The sequence below is a fragment of the Balaenoptera borealis genome, assembly GCF_965194805.1.
Source record: "Balaenoptera borealis genome assembly, chromosome: 17".
Taxonomy (NCBI): Eukaryota; Metazoa; Chordata; class Mammalia; order Artiodactyla; family Balaenopteridae; genus Balaenoptera; species Balaenoptera borealis.
Genome location: NC_138876.1, coordinates 11,353,190 through 11,368,408, shown reverse-complemented (window position 1 = coordinate 11,368,408; position 15,219 = coordinate 11,353,190). Strand labels below are relative to the sequence as shown.

At 41.0% G+C, this 15,219-nt stretch overlaps 1 protein-coding gene across 15 annotated transcripts in view; it reads left to right on the top strand.

The window, feature by feature from the left end:
* Nucleotides 1-15,219, top strand: part of LOC309614571 (uncharacterized protein) — a gene marked incomplete at its 5' end in the record, with an annotated part of 295,377 nt that overhangs the window by 104,275 nt on the left and 175,883 nt on the right. For 10 of the 15 annotated variants that reach the window (XR_014236263.1, XR_014236264.1, XR_014236265.1 and 7 more), the window contains one exon: nt 6-67. The exons of 4 other annotated variants lie outside the window; for them this stretch is intronic. Of the gene's footprint in view, nt 1-5; nt 68-10,789; nt 13,496-15,219 lie in introns of all 15 variants that reach the window. One more of the 15 variants, XR_014236270.1, reaches the window with a different exon arrangement.

Here is a 15,219-nt window from a genome sequence, read left to right as displayed (position 1 = left end):
TGCAGATGAGGACGCTGAAGATCAGAGGCTCTGAAGAACTTGCCTAACATTATACATCTAGTAGGAGGTAAGAATTAGAATTTGAACCAAGGAAGGCTGATCGAAAGTTTATATATTAACCACTATGCTAACCAGCAAGAAACAGAGTTGGTGAATTTCATCTTCTAACTTCAGATTGTCCTAGGCTAGGCAAGTAGTTAGTAGCATGCTTGAACTAACAACCCAGTGTCTTTGCTCTAGCCCAGGGAAACCATTCAGAATGTCAATGGAAATGTATTTCTTTGAAACTCTCTGGTGTCTGCAGATCCAGTGGGCTGCTATTCTTTGTGTCAGACACACCTGAAGATATGTCATAACACCCTTCCCTCATATCTCCAGGGTCACTTAAAATAGACCAGTTTGCAATATTTCTCTAAGGTCCAAAGAGCCAGGCAGATGGAGCTGGGAGAGCAGCATGACCTGCAGTCCTCTTCCCATTCCTCGGGGCTGTGGTCTGCTCCTGTCTTCTTGCCTCACACCATGCTTTAAGAAGCTGTTTATCCTTGGTCAGTTTCCATGGCAACCACTTCTCCCACAGTACTATCTTTATTATAGGAATTGCTAAAAGAATAAAAATATATGGAAAATAATTAGGAGTTTTTATTGCATGCTTTCTCCAGAGTGTGGCAGGTAGGGGAAGAGGTAGAAGGTGAAGGCTGTAAGCCTCTAGCAAAAAAATTCACAGCACTGTGAGCAATTTTATGAATGCAGAAGATGTAATCTCATAGCCAAAGTGGAGTGTAATTTCCTGTCTCTGCTGTGGAAATACGTGCATTCTCATTTTTACTTGTGGATGGTTATGAGAAGTACATGAAAGAGGTTTTACGCCTGGTATCTTAGTCCTGGACGTGGTTCTGTCTGGCTTAATCCAGTTAAAGTGTTCAAGGAATTTAGTTGCTGATAGCTCTTGAATCAACAGAAACCACTGCATCCTTGTTCAGCATTGATCAATAAGGCACTGCTTCGTCTGGGGGTCTAAACTTTTAGGCAACAAAAGCTCCTTTGGGGAGCCATTAGGTATAAGTTGAGGTAAGAATCATCACTAGATTGGGAGTCAGGACACCTATTTTCTCCCCCCCAAATAATAATTTTATTAGCTGTGTGATCTAGAGCAAGGCATCTAAACTCTCTGCTACTCAATTTCCCCATCTCTAAAACAAGAGATTTGGATTTGATGGTTCCAGCAAATTCTGAGAGTCTTGGAGCCAACAGATTTGTGAGTTCTGGGGAGCTATGTCAGGATGGCAAGGAAAGAAAAAGTAACCAGAAAAGGGCTAATAATGACAATAGTGTCTGCTGCTTTCTAACAAAATCAGATTTTTGTGTTGGACAGTGTGCTATAGGCTTTATGGCATTATCTCACCAAATCTCATGATAATGTTATGAGGGAGCGATTACTGTCCCCATTTTGCAGAGGAAGAAGTCGAGGAGCACAGAGTTGGTGAGTCACAGAGCCAGCCTTCAAACTCAGGTCTGCCTTACCCAAATGCAGACACACAGTTGCGTCCTAGCCTGGCAATGAGAGACAAAATTAAAACTCCTTGCATCACCTTGAGCACACACATGGAATATCCTATGTTTTGTTAATCACCAAACCCAAAACAGTGAAGAAAAACAAAAGTGCCCTCATTGCAGGAAACCAAACGCCGGGCAAAGGCATCTCTTTACATCATTTTTATGTGCAATTAGGAAGTGCCTGGGTAGATGCACCTCTGAGAGCATAACCTGGGAATCAGAAGAACCAAGTTCAGGTTGGGATCCATAGTCCCTTACCTCTACACTCCCCACCACCTTTCATCTCCTGGAAACAGAGAGCATATTCAATGTCCTCTGAGAGATTTCTTGAGGATAGGGTTTCTCTGACCTTAGCATCTAGAACAGAGGTTGTCACCAATAATATCTGAAGAAAGATTAATGTTCTATAACTGTCACTTTTGATTCTAAGCTACTGATCTTAATCAGTTGGCTCTGGGTCTCTAGTTTATTGTACCCAGATTCCTCTGTGGTATAAAAACCATGCTGACTACCTTCACAATACTACTATGTACGTCAAGGGTTTACGTACATTCCATTTGCCCAGAAGAGCCCCAATCTATTATATTGGTATAATTGTAATAGTGACTCTTCCACTTTCAAAAGTACATGTTTCAAAAGTTTGAACAATGAATTATATGGTTCACCCTATGTGTCCGACCATTTTAGGTGATCTTCATATTCTCATTGGAAACACAAAGAGACAGGAAAGATGTAAGAATTTACTCCCTAAGAGCTTGAAAATGATTTAGTAGCATGGATGGGACAGCTTCTTTTCTAAAGAAAGAAACAGAACTAAGAACTAAGAAAGAGAGCTAAGCTGTATATCATCAATGTTATTAAAAATTGGATTTCTTAGAAGCACTGATAGGTAGGAATGCAGTGGGAGACTCCACAAGGTAACTTTCTAATCACTAATTCTAAATGATAGGGAAGGAAGCACAAGGAAGGCAAGCGTAGGCCAAAGCTTGTAGCAGGTGGCAAGTTCACAGAGGGGAGAGAAAACCAGAGCTGCTTAGCTTTCATGCACCTGTTGTTTAACTCAAAGTGGATAATTTTCAAACTGCAAGGCATAGAACAGATGCAGTTAGTAGGAAATTCAAGGCTACAATAGATTATAAGATAATTAGGGAGTAAGCCCTATCTTCTTTATATTCATGCCAGTTTCCAGATGCAGACAGATTACATTCCAAGGTACCAAAACATCTTGCTAGTATGAGTGCAGTGGAACTGCAAGTCATCTTGTAGAATCATGTAGAAGGAAAAAGTATTAGAAAAACGGAAATGAACAAGTGTTGCCCTGAATTCTGAAAAGGGGAAAAAACAGATTACAGAACCAACAAAGAGATAAGGTCCTTTATTAATCCCAAGAAAAATTCAGGGACAGATTATATAAAATATATATATGGTTATAATATATCAAACCAAATGGGAATCCCATAAAGCCCACATAAGTTCACTTGGAACAACTGAAGGTTTTAGTTCCCAGTTTGATGAAGTCATTAGAATATTTGAAGAGCAGAAAGACATAACTTTTGTATGCTTTGATGTTAGCAATATATGTGACAAGGTCTCCCCTAATAGTCTTATGATCTTGTTATAAAAGTGAATGTTACATAAAGTGGACCATACCTATTACACTATCCCTAGGAAGATCCTAGTTTCTTCATATTAACAAAAAATTGTTAGAGCCCAAGGTAACACAGGAAGAATTTGAGGAACCAGGTTTCAAATCTAGGCAACAAGCTCTTAGAATCCATGCACTAGGTCACTGTGTCATAATGCCTCTCCATTTTATAAGATGTAGACAGCTCTTTATCAAACGTACAGGTGGCATAAAACCAGAAGAAAAGGCAAACGACAGGATCAGTGTTTAAAGACATCTGGACAGGTTTGGAATATGGTTCAAAGCTTTAAAAAAAATGCAACAAATATTTCCTAAATTCTATGTACTTGTTTTATACTAGATACCATGAGGAGAAAGCTCATTAGCAAATGATTCCCGCCTTAATGAACTTTCTATAAGTTCATTATAGAACCAAAACTGGACTGAAGTTTACATCAACTACAAACCATATCTATTCACTCACACTGTTTAGCCTTGGAAGCAGGAACATTATCTCTGTTGGTCCAAACTCGTTAACCAAGACCAGTGAGTGATGTACCAAGATAGGTTTCAATTCAGGATGAGGAAACCTGCCCTAACAATTAGAGCAGTAATAAATAAAAGCTATGGCATCTTCATCATTGGATGTACTGACCTGGAAATTAGATGATTGTCTTTCATTGAAATGTTTCAGAAAGGCTTCTTCCACCGAATGGAGGGTAGTCCAAGAAGGTTCCCAACTTCCCATCTAAATCTAAGATTCTGGTATCCAGAGAGTAGTAATTAGGGGATTGATTGCAGTTCAGGTGATCAAAGAAGAACTCTGAAAGCGAAGATTTTGGACTTGCGTTTTGTCTATATCTATCAGATTGTGAACAACAGAAATAACAAACAGGGTTTATGGAGCCCTTACCATATGCGGGAGCACTTACCGTTTGTTAAGTTCATTATACACCTGAATTAATCAATTCGTTTAACAGTATATGGAGGACTTACTATGTGCTCTTCTGTGATGGACCCACAAACTTTACTAGGAATAAGAGAATAGCCATCATCAAGACCAATACCATCTTAAAGCAGACACTCACGAGGAAAGGCTAAATTATATTTTCCCAGTAGAATACCGATAAGAGCTTGACCAGAGCCTATTCACTTCCCTCATCTCCTTCCCTCTTTTAATATCCTGGATATCCTCCGGGAAAATTGAAAACCCTTGACCCCCTCCCCCTATTTTTCAAGTCAGGACCTCCTTCCCCTTTCTGTCTTCATAATCTTTTTTCTCCTTTTGGTCCACCCTCATCAGTACCAACTGATCCCTTTCCCTCATTCTCCCCTTCCCCACTGTGCGCGAGAGCTCCATAGTATAGCTTGGTAGAACCATAGAATGAACTGCCCTGGGGTCATAGCACCTGGGTTCAAGTCTTGGCTCTGACATTTATATATGTGTGACCTTGAGAAAGATCTTTAAAGTCTCTGAGCCTCTTCTGTAAAATAAGAGTGAACAATGGTTCACACACTGGTGTGACAGTTCAATGTGATTTTATATTGAGGATTTATTCAGAAGTCAGGTATGTGGAGTTATATTTGCCTGTTTAATGCGGATAAAAATGGCCCGGAGACTATGACTTGAGCTGTTATCAGAATCAAGGTTTCTAATGTAATTCCTGAGGAATAGATATCTCTGTAGAACCACTGGCCTCCTCACAACAGGCTAGACTAGAGCATGGAGGAACCACGAATGTATGAGTCTCAAAAACAAGCTACTCTGCAAAATTAAGGAGAAAAGAAGCCTAGATAATGCATATTAATACCTTACTAATTTCACGAACCCACTAAATAAACTTCTTCCCATGGGGAGAAGTGATAGCAGGAATGGAGAGAAGGGCCAATGCTACTTCTAAGAGAACAATGCAGAGTCTATTTTATGGACCCAGGCAGAAGCTCTAAAAGAAAACAGTACCTCCTACACAAAAAGGCAATAAATGGGAAGCCAGGTATAGGATGTTATGGTATTCTAGGCTGGACACCAAGAGAGCTTTGCTGGTGGATGTAGTCTCTGGGGAGAAAGAAAAGAGGTTGTCTGGTTCAGTATTATACTAGAGCAAGGGAAGTCATAAAATCTATTTAGTCTAATCCCTGGTATTGCACAGGTACAGGGCAGCAAAGGTTTAAGACAAGTCACTTCCATTCATGGATGATGATGTTATTGATGGAGATAGAATGTCTGGATAATGAAAACAGTTTGTAACAAATGTAAACATTTTCAGCTTTTTCTGATTGTTTTACCAGTGTCACTTATTGATACTGACTATCCCTCTCTTGTATTGTTTATTCTTTGCCAGCATGTGAGTGCAACACATCTTAAAATTTTTTATTTACCTAATAGTTTTGCTATAGAACACTCAGTCAAAAGGCATTGTTCAGAGAGCAAAGCATTCAAGGGAGATTCTTTATGCCAGAAGCTTCAAGTATTATAACTTCAGATACTGCCTAACATATTATTTTAATATCATTATCATGCTGCTGTCTTAAATGAGATTTTGCCACAGCTGGCTTTTTTCATTTGTTGTTTTTGGGTTATAATAGAATATAGTAGCTTCCAAGGACAGAAAATCAATATACACTGCTAAAAATACCTTGGTGTTATCCCAGCTTGCAGTTCTGCCAGCCTTAAAAGGGAAGGAAAGAACAGTCGAGAGAGGTTTTCAGGCCTTGGTATTTAGGATTCTATTTGATGATTTCCAAATCAATGCACCAGAAATATCTCCTACATCTCTCTTTTAAGGACGGCTCTCCTGCCTTGTTTTTCAGTAGCACAAAACCCATACGAGATACTGCACTGATGACGATCCACTGTGCATTTCTCCATGTCACCCCGCTTTGCGATTCTTGCTCCCAAGTCTGGGTGTGGTAAAGTTCCATGGAAGGGGCGTGGGAGTATATGTGTTGGAGATTGGGGAGGCACGTGCGTGCTTAGTGTTCCCAGAAGCTCAATTTCAGAAATTAGGGGAGTCTGGGAGTAATGCCCAGAAGCACAAGGAAAAAACTCCTTTTCTCAGCCTCCATCCAGGCAATGAGGAACTTTGCTCCTTGGGATTAGTCCAAAATGCTCTCTGGCTTACGACATTTTCTCAAACTAGAGAAAGTATTTTCTGGTAAATGTGCCTTCGCTACTGCTGATGGGAGAGACTGGAAGTTGACAGGGCTGGACATCAAATTTAATAAAATGAAGTTAAAAACATTTACTAAGACCCTTTCTGATGTCCAGCACTTTATCAGACCCTGTGAGGAACATAAAAAATTACAATGAGGTATCACCTCACACCAGTCAGAATGGCCATCATCAAAAAATCTACAAACAATAAATGCTGGAGAAGGTGTGGAGAAAAGGGAACCCTCTTGCACTGTTGGTGGGGATGTAAATTGATACAGCCACTATGGAGAACAGTATGGAGGGTCCTTAAAAAACTAAAAATAGAATTACCATACGACCCAGCAATCCCACTACTGGGCATATACCCTGAGAAAACCATCATTCAAAAAGAGTCATGTACCACAATGTTCACTGCAGCTCTATTTACAATAGCCAGGACGTGGAAACAACCTAAGTGTCCATCGACAGATGAATGGATAAAGAAGATGTGGCACATATATACAATGGAATATTACTCAGCCATAAAAAGAAACGAAATTGAGTTGTTTGTAGTGAGGTGGGTGGACCTAGAGTCTGTCATACAAAGTGAAGTAAGTCAAAAAGAGAAAAACAAATACCGTATGCTAACACATATATATGGAATCTAAAAAAAAAAAAAAAATGGTTCTGAAGAACCTAGGGCAGGACAGGAATAAAGACGCAGACATAGAGAATGGACTTGAGGACACGGGGAGGGGGATGGGTAAGCTGGGACGAAGTGAGAGAGTGGCATGGACATATATACACTACCAAACGTAAAATAGATAGCTAGTGGGAAGCAGCTGCATAGCACAGGGAGATCAGCTCTGTGCTTTGTGACCACCTAGAGGGGTAGGATAGGGAGGGTGGGAGGGAGACGCAAGAGGGAGGAGATATGGGGATATATGTATGTGTATAGCTGATTCACGTTGTTATACAGCAGAAACTAACACACCATTGTAAAGCAATTATACTCCAATAAAGATGTTTAAAAAAAATTCTATAGGACTCTCACTCCCCTAAAATCAACTTATGCTGTTAGCATCAAAGTATGAGTCTTGGGTGAGTTTGTGGCAGAATTCAAAGGAGAATCTATCATAAAGACCATCTGGATTAGCTTTTTGGAGAAGGAGGTGAGTTGATGAGACTTTAAGGATGAGTAGGATTTGAATAAAGTGAGGACCAACATATGAGGCATGCTGGCAATAGCAGGTTATGGGTTCTTCTGGATAATTTGAGCCATCCAGGAGCTGGACTTATTGTCTGGGGTTATTTAGGGGCATTTGCTTAAATGCCATTTAAGCCAGAATTGAATATTGATTTGACAAATGAGTTCTGAAATCCGGTAGGCCCAGATTTTAAGGCTGGGTTCACTCCTACAGTCTTGGGTAATTTACTTAACCATTCTCAACAGGTTCCTGAAACAGGTGAATGTTGCATACCACATGAAGTGGTATTGAAGATAAAATTATGGCATTTATTTATTCAACCAATATTCTTTATGCCGTCTTTGCACCAGGTACATAGAACTCAAAAATTCTAGGCAGTAAAGTATAAATATAAACAGACAAAAATGATTATGTAAATTGTCCACCTCATGGCAAAAATATCAATTAATGATGGTTTTTAATTTGATGCTTTACAGGAGAGGAGCTGAAGTGGTAGGAATTGTGATTAAGGAATATAGATCTGTCCTGGGTGAGTAGAAGGAGTGGGGTGGGCAGAGAGCTTGGAGGCAGAGAGGCCAGCTGAGAAGCTTTTGTACCAGACCACATAATAAGAGTGTCAGCTAGGGTGAGGGCAGTGAAGACGAAAATCGCCAAGGGGAAGAGTTCACGATGGCACATTCTCCCCTAGAATTTTACGCCAACATATCCAAGAATAGCTCTGAGTTCACAGTCTCACCCATCACGAAAGAATCATCACTAGACTTTCCACTGAGTATATATTAAGGCATCGTGACCTTTATTTACTTCTGAGAACAGCAGTTTTCCCAGGATCCCAGTTGGGAAAGAGGCTTATAAATAAACCATTTTGCTTGTTCACTGAACTAGACTGTCATTCGCAGTGATATGCTGACTCAGGTGATGCTGAGTGAGTCCGAATGTTAACGTGAAGGTCTTTGAGGGGAAAAGAAACAACACTGCTCTTCCCCTTAAGTTAGAGGAAGCAAAACTGAGGAGGCTGTGGTTTTAGCTCATTAAATGATCTCAAGTGTATTTGTCAAATGCCTCGTCAAGAGTTTTATTATCGACAAAGGGATTCTCTTTTCTCTAACTGTACATACCTTAGAGCCTAAGAAATTGTCTGTCCTAAAAGTAAATAAACCACTGATCCCCTCCCTGCAAAGGTAGGACTTCTTGATTTTTAAGTCATAAGCTTAGTTGGAGGAAGAAAGCAATGACAGTAGCAAGAGTAAACAGTATTTATGGAGCTCTTACCAAATGCTGGAGCACTGACCATTTGCTACGTGCATTATACATCTGAATTAATTCAATTAACAGTTAATGGAAAACTTACTATGTGCCCCTCCATGAGGGACCCAGAAACTTCATTAGGAATAAGAGAATAGTTACCGTCAAGAAAAGACCAACACCATCTTAAAGTAGAAGCTCATAAGGTTAAACTATACTTTCCCAGTAGAATATTGATAAGAACTTGACCAGAGCTTACTGTCTGCCCACATTGCCTTCCCTGTCTTGATATCCTGGAAATCCTCCAGGAAAATTGCAAACTCTCCTCCTATTTTCCAAGTCAGGACCTCCTTTCTTTGACTTCGTAACCTTTTGTTCCTTCTTGTCAGTCGTTTCTGGTTCACTCTCATCATTACCAACCGATCCCTTCCCCTCTTATTTTCCACTTCTCCACCCTGCCAGGAATCTCAGTAGTACATCTTGGTGAAACCACAGAATGAGCACTGCCCTGGGGTCATAGTGTCTGGGTTCAGATTTTGGCTCTGAGCTTTATTATCTGTATGACCTTGACAAAAATCTTTAACCCCTCTGAGCCTCATCTATAAAAGGAATGAACAGTGCTTAACAAGGTAGTGTGATAATTCAGTGTGATTTTAGATAGATAGGTAGATAGATAGGTGATAGATAAGAGATACACATATATACATCAATATAGATATATAAGTATATACATGTATATGTCAATATCTACATATTTACACATATGTAAATGTCAATGTATACATATATAGTTGATGGCATACAAATTGCAATCTGTAGTTTTCTTTTTGTTTTAACATCTTTATTGGAGTATAATTGCTTTACAATGGTGTGTTAGTTTCTGCTGTATAACAAAGTGAATCAGCTATACATATACATATATCCCCGTATCTCTTCCCTCTTGCGTCTCCCTCCCATCCTCCCTATCCCACCCCTCTAGGTGGTCACAAAGCACCGAGCTGATCTCCCTGTGCTATGCAGCTGCTTCCCACTAGCTATCTATTTTACATTTGGTAGTATATGTAAGTCCATGCCACTCTCTCACTTCGTCCCAGCTTACCCTTCCCCCTCCCCATGTCCTGAAGTCCATTCTCTACGTCTGTGTCTTTATTCCTGTCCTGCCTCTAGGTTCTTCAGAACTTTTTTTTTTTTTTTTTTTTTTTAGATTCCATATATATGTGTTAGCATATGGTATTTGTTTTTCTCTTTCTGACTTACTTCACTCTGTATGACAGACTAGGTCCATCCACCTCACTACAAATAACTCAATTTTGTTTCTTTTTATGGCTGAGTAATATTCCATTGTATATATGTGCCACATCTTCTTTATCCATTCATCTGTCGATGGACACTTAGGTTGCTTTCATGTTCTGACTATTGTAAATAGAGCTGCAATGAACATTGTGGTACATGACTCTTTTTGAATGATGGTTTTCTCAGGGTATATGCCCAGTAGTGGGATTGCTGGGTCGTATGGTAATTCTATTTTTAGTTTTTTAAGGACCCTCCATACTGTTCTCCATAGTGGCTGTATCAATTTACATCCCCACCAACAGTGCAAGAGGGTTCCCTTTTCTCCACACCCTCTCCAGCATTTATTGTTTGTAGATATTTTGATGATGGCCATTCTGACTGGTGTGAGGTGATACCTCATTGTGGTTTTGATTTGCATTCCTCTAATGATTAGTGATGTTGAGCATCCTTTCATGTGTTTGTTGGCAATCTGTATATCTTCTTTGGAGAAATGTCTGTTTAGGTCTTCTGCCCATTTTTGGATTGGGTTGTTTGTTTTTTTGATATTGAGCTGCATGAGCTGCTTGCATATTTTGGAGATTAATCCTTTGTCAGTTGTTTCATTTGCAAATATTTTCTCCCATTCTGAGGGCTGTCTTTTTGTCTTGTTTATGGTTTCCTTTGCTGTGCAAAAGCTTTTAAGTTTCATTAGGTCCCATTTGTTTATTTTTGTTTTTATTTCCCTTTCTCTAGGAGGTGGGTCAAAAAGGATCTTGCTGTGATTTATGTCATAGAGTGTTCTGCCTGTAGTTTTCTTAATTAGCTATTCATTTGCCTATTTACCATAATCTTAGCACAAAATTGCAAACTCCATTAGGAAAGAAAATTGGTCTGTCTTGCTATTGTACCATCTTTAATGCCTAGAACAGTTTCTGGAACATAGTAGGTATTCATTAAATATTTTTGCAAAAATAAATGTATGAATCGTTGATGTTTAGTAAGTATTTGTCTCTTTCTGAGCTTCATACATGGAGATTTTCGCTTCTGTTCCCCAGCTATGACCTGAAGGAAAGTTGCATAATGACTTCATAACAAATTTATGATTTCCAGTCTTAGCTAGCCTCTAAGTGTTTCCTGATAGCTCTTTAACTTGTGTCTACTCAATATCCTTTGTTTTTTTTTCCAAGGCAGCTGTTTCTAACCATCATCTTTTACCTTGAGTTTTCCAGTTCTCCAGTCTACTCTCCCTTCTGCCCATCTACAGGGAAAAATAAGAACCCCTATGCTTTCACTCAGCCTTTTCTGTCCCTTCAGCCTTGTGATGGTTAATTTTATGTGTGAAGTTGACTGGGCTAAGTGATGCCTAGATGGCTGGTAAAACGTTATTTCTGGATGTGTCCGTGAAGGTGTTTCTGGAAGAGATTAGCATTTAATCAGCAGACTGAGTAAAGGCACACCAGTGTGGGTGGGCATCGTCCAAGCCAATGTTGAGGGTTGAACAGAACAAAAAGGGAGAGAAAAGGTGAATTTGCTCTCTGCTTGAGCTGGGGCATCCATCTTCTCCTGCTCTCAGAGATTGGTTCTCAGGCCTTTGGACTGGGGCTGAATTACAGCACCAGCTTTCCTGGGTCTCTAGTTTATAGATGGCAGATTGTGGTACTTCTTGGCCTCCATAACCACGAGTCAATTCCTATAATAAATAAAGTATATCTATATATCGAGATAGGTAGATAGATACTATTGCTCTGTTTCTCTTGAGAACCCTGATTAATACATGTCTCCTTTCTGACCATGCTCCAACTCTCTCCCACCTTCAGTCTCTTTTTTCCCCCTCAGCCTATGTGAAAATGCCCTCCACTAATCTCTGATGGAATTCCTCAAAGACATTATTTCTTGTTTGCTTCACATGTGTGAAGGGAAACACAAACAAAGGCAGACTATGAAAAAGACAGAATGCATGGTTGGTTTTATAAGGATTAGCATGAAACTTGTAGGTGAGCAAAAACCAAGTATTCTTACCTAGCAAGGCTGTCCTCCTTGGTAGCACCTAAGCCCTGGGATCTGGAAGAATCAAAAACACAGATATCAGATGGAAGTTGTACTATCTTAGGTTTACGTAGCCCATTAAAATGATGTTTGCCACAGCATCAAACCACATGACAACCCTGGAAACAGAGGCTCAGAGAACTGAAATGATTTGTTCAAGGTCACAACCTTCATAACTTTCATGGTTGCATGGGGACACTGGATTGTCTCACATGAAATCCCAGGCTTTCTCCACCAGACCCCTTGGACCTCTATTGGCCTGAGCCCATGTCACAGAAACCACAGACACCTATTTTATGTTCCAGTTTTTGCCCTAGTCCTTTCTTTTATGACCGGACCCCCAAAAGGCTATAATTCCAGATGCATCTAGTGTAATAGCTAAGCATACTGTCTCAGGAGCCAGGGTTCTGCTTTCATAGCCTGTCTGTAACAATCACTAGCTGTGCAGCGTTCAGCAATTTCCTTGATCTAGTCGCCCCTTCTCTGTAAAATGGAGACAATTATATCCTAATATCACACACTCATCTGAAGATAAGATGAAGTAATACATATAAAGCACTTAGAATTGTGCTTGGAATACAGAAAGCACTACATACATGTGAACTTATCTTATGTAACCAGGGAATGTGTGGTGAGTTTTTCCTTCCTCGGTATAACACATGGTTCACTTTGAACAGCAGGTCGTCAGATACACATTTATCAAGAGCCTGCTAAGCACCGTCTTATTTTTTCTTGGCTCTGTCCTGATATGCTTTGCCTGATTTTTGAAGTACCGATGCCATTCCTCAGTCTGCTTTGGCAGATTCTTTAACATGGTTGGTCGCTACCTGATTTGGTCCCCTTTGCCTCCCTATAAATCTCTCTCCTATCCTTGCCCTCGCTTTTAATCAAGGGCAGTATGGCAGGAATTATTTCTAGGAATGGCCTCCAAGATCCCGTGCCCTAATCCCCAGAGCTTGTGAATTCCTCCTATAATTGTGTTATTTTATATGGCACAGTTAAAGAGAGGTTATCCAGGTGGTTCTAATCTATTCACATGAACCTTTAAAATAAGAGAACTTTCTTCAGCTGGTCGAAGAAGAGGAAGTCAGAACGCTTAGGAGCCTGAGAGCGCACGGACATGGACGTGCTTTGTTTGTTTGAAGATGGAAGGGGCCACATGAGAAGGAATGTGGGCAGCTTCTAAGAGCAAACAACAGTCCCTGGCTGACAGCCAGCAAAGAAACGAGGACCTCCATCCCACACCTGCAAGGAACTGAATTCTGCTGACACCTGAATGAACTTGAAAGCGGGTTCTCTTCTAACACTTCCAGATAAGAGTCCAGCTGGCGCATAACTTTGTGTCAGCCTTGTGATACCCTGAGAAGAGCACAGCTTAGCCTGCCCAGGAACCCCTGACCTACACAGTACAAGGTAATGAATGAGCGTTGGGTTAAAATGCTAAGTCTGTGACCGTTTGTTTTGGCAGTGATAGAAAACTGATACTGCCAGTTTCCTCTTCAGGAAAATATCTGTACTGTCGGAAGGGAGCTAAATCCAAGGTCCTTTCCCACTACTTAAAAATGCAGAATCTCTACTTGGAAGCTGAGGCCTCCACTGAGTGTCTGGAAGTTAGGGCTGGGGAGACGGGGCAAAAAAGAAATGTGCAAGACAGACACCCTGTTTAATCAGAGCCTCCAGGTAGCGATTTGGCACCTTGGCGACTCAACTACTGCTAGTTGTGTATCATATTTGTAGAAATATTTGTAATGTGTACTTGGAGTAGATGAGTTTGTAGAAGGAAGTGTTAGGAGTATCAGCTGTGGCGTCAGATGCCTCTTACTACCACTGGCCTGCTGTGTAACCTTGGCTAAAACACCTTGCCTCGCCAAGCCTCACTCTTCATGTCTGTGAAATGGGGAAACTAACGGCACCAATTGTAATCGTCTGTTGTGAGAATTAAGTAAGAGAATGTTTATGAAGCATTCCTTCAACGCCTGGCACCTATTAAGCGCTAAGTAAATGGTTATAACGTTATTCATGTATTTATTCAAAAATTATGTATTATTCATCTGCCCTATGCCGGGCGTTGCTAGGCAGAGGAGAACATTGATGTGAATAAGGAATAGCCTCCACCCTCAAAACTCTCTCAGGGTGGTGTGTCCATATGTATCCTTTTTATTCATTCGGGTATGTAAATTTTCACGTGTGTCTGTGTGTCTTCGGAGTGCGGGAGTTGTGAACACTGCGTTCCCTGAAACCACCAAAGAACAAAGTCCTGCGTTCAGACCTCAGGGGGGAGGATGGGGGTAACAGACGCAGCCATCCGTCTTTCTTCTGCTGCTCAGAGGTAGGCTGCTGTTCATCCTGGGAACACTGACGGTAGAACTATTAAATCATCTCAAAGTGGTAGAGCTGGGAGGTCCCGGCAAGGCCGTCCCTCACACCCACCCCATTCTGGCCGAGAGAGGGATGTTATGCGTCATACGTGCCGACAGCCGTGCCACAGGAAAAGGGCTTCCCGTGCCAAATAATGTTGCCCAGTTCTGCCCTCAGAACCGGGGAAGCAGAAAGTGATCCGTCAGCTTGATTGTCTGGGAGTCCCAGGGCTGCTCAGAGCAGACCCATTAGCTGAAAGGATAAATATTTACTCTGGGCTCATCTGAAAAACCCAGAAAAGGGATTCTGTTTTTTATCAGTAATAAAAAACACTCCCACCTAAGCTTGGATTTAGGGTTTCTTGGTCTTTAAATCTTCCCTGCCTTGAACCCCTCAAACTTCCTGTGAGAGACTAGATTAGGATTTCCTCCTGGCCCAGAGCGGGGCTGCGGGCTGGAGGAGTGAACACGAGCACAAAGGGAAATGTTCTCACAGGAGAGCGATATTTGCTTTTACTGAGCAAAGTACGTGTGGCCTCAGCCTGGCTCCTACAGGACACAGGTAACTGAAGTACTTGCCCTTGGGAGAGAAGATGCAGAACGTTCTCTTAAAAGGCTCCAGCTGGTGAAATAAGAGATTTTAGATAAACAGCTTTTGAGGGACCCCATTTCCTGAGCTATGCTTTGATCACATGACAACAGCGCCAGTGAAAACACTTTTGTTATCCTTTCAAGGGAGATGTTCCAGAAAGAACACTTGCCTGGGTCATGGAGGTGAGG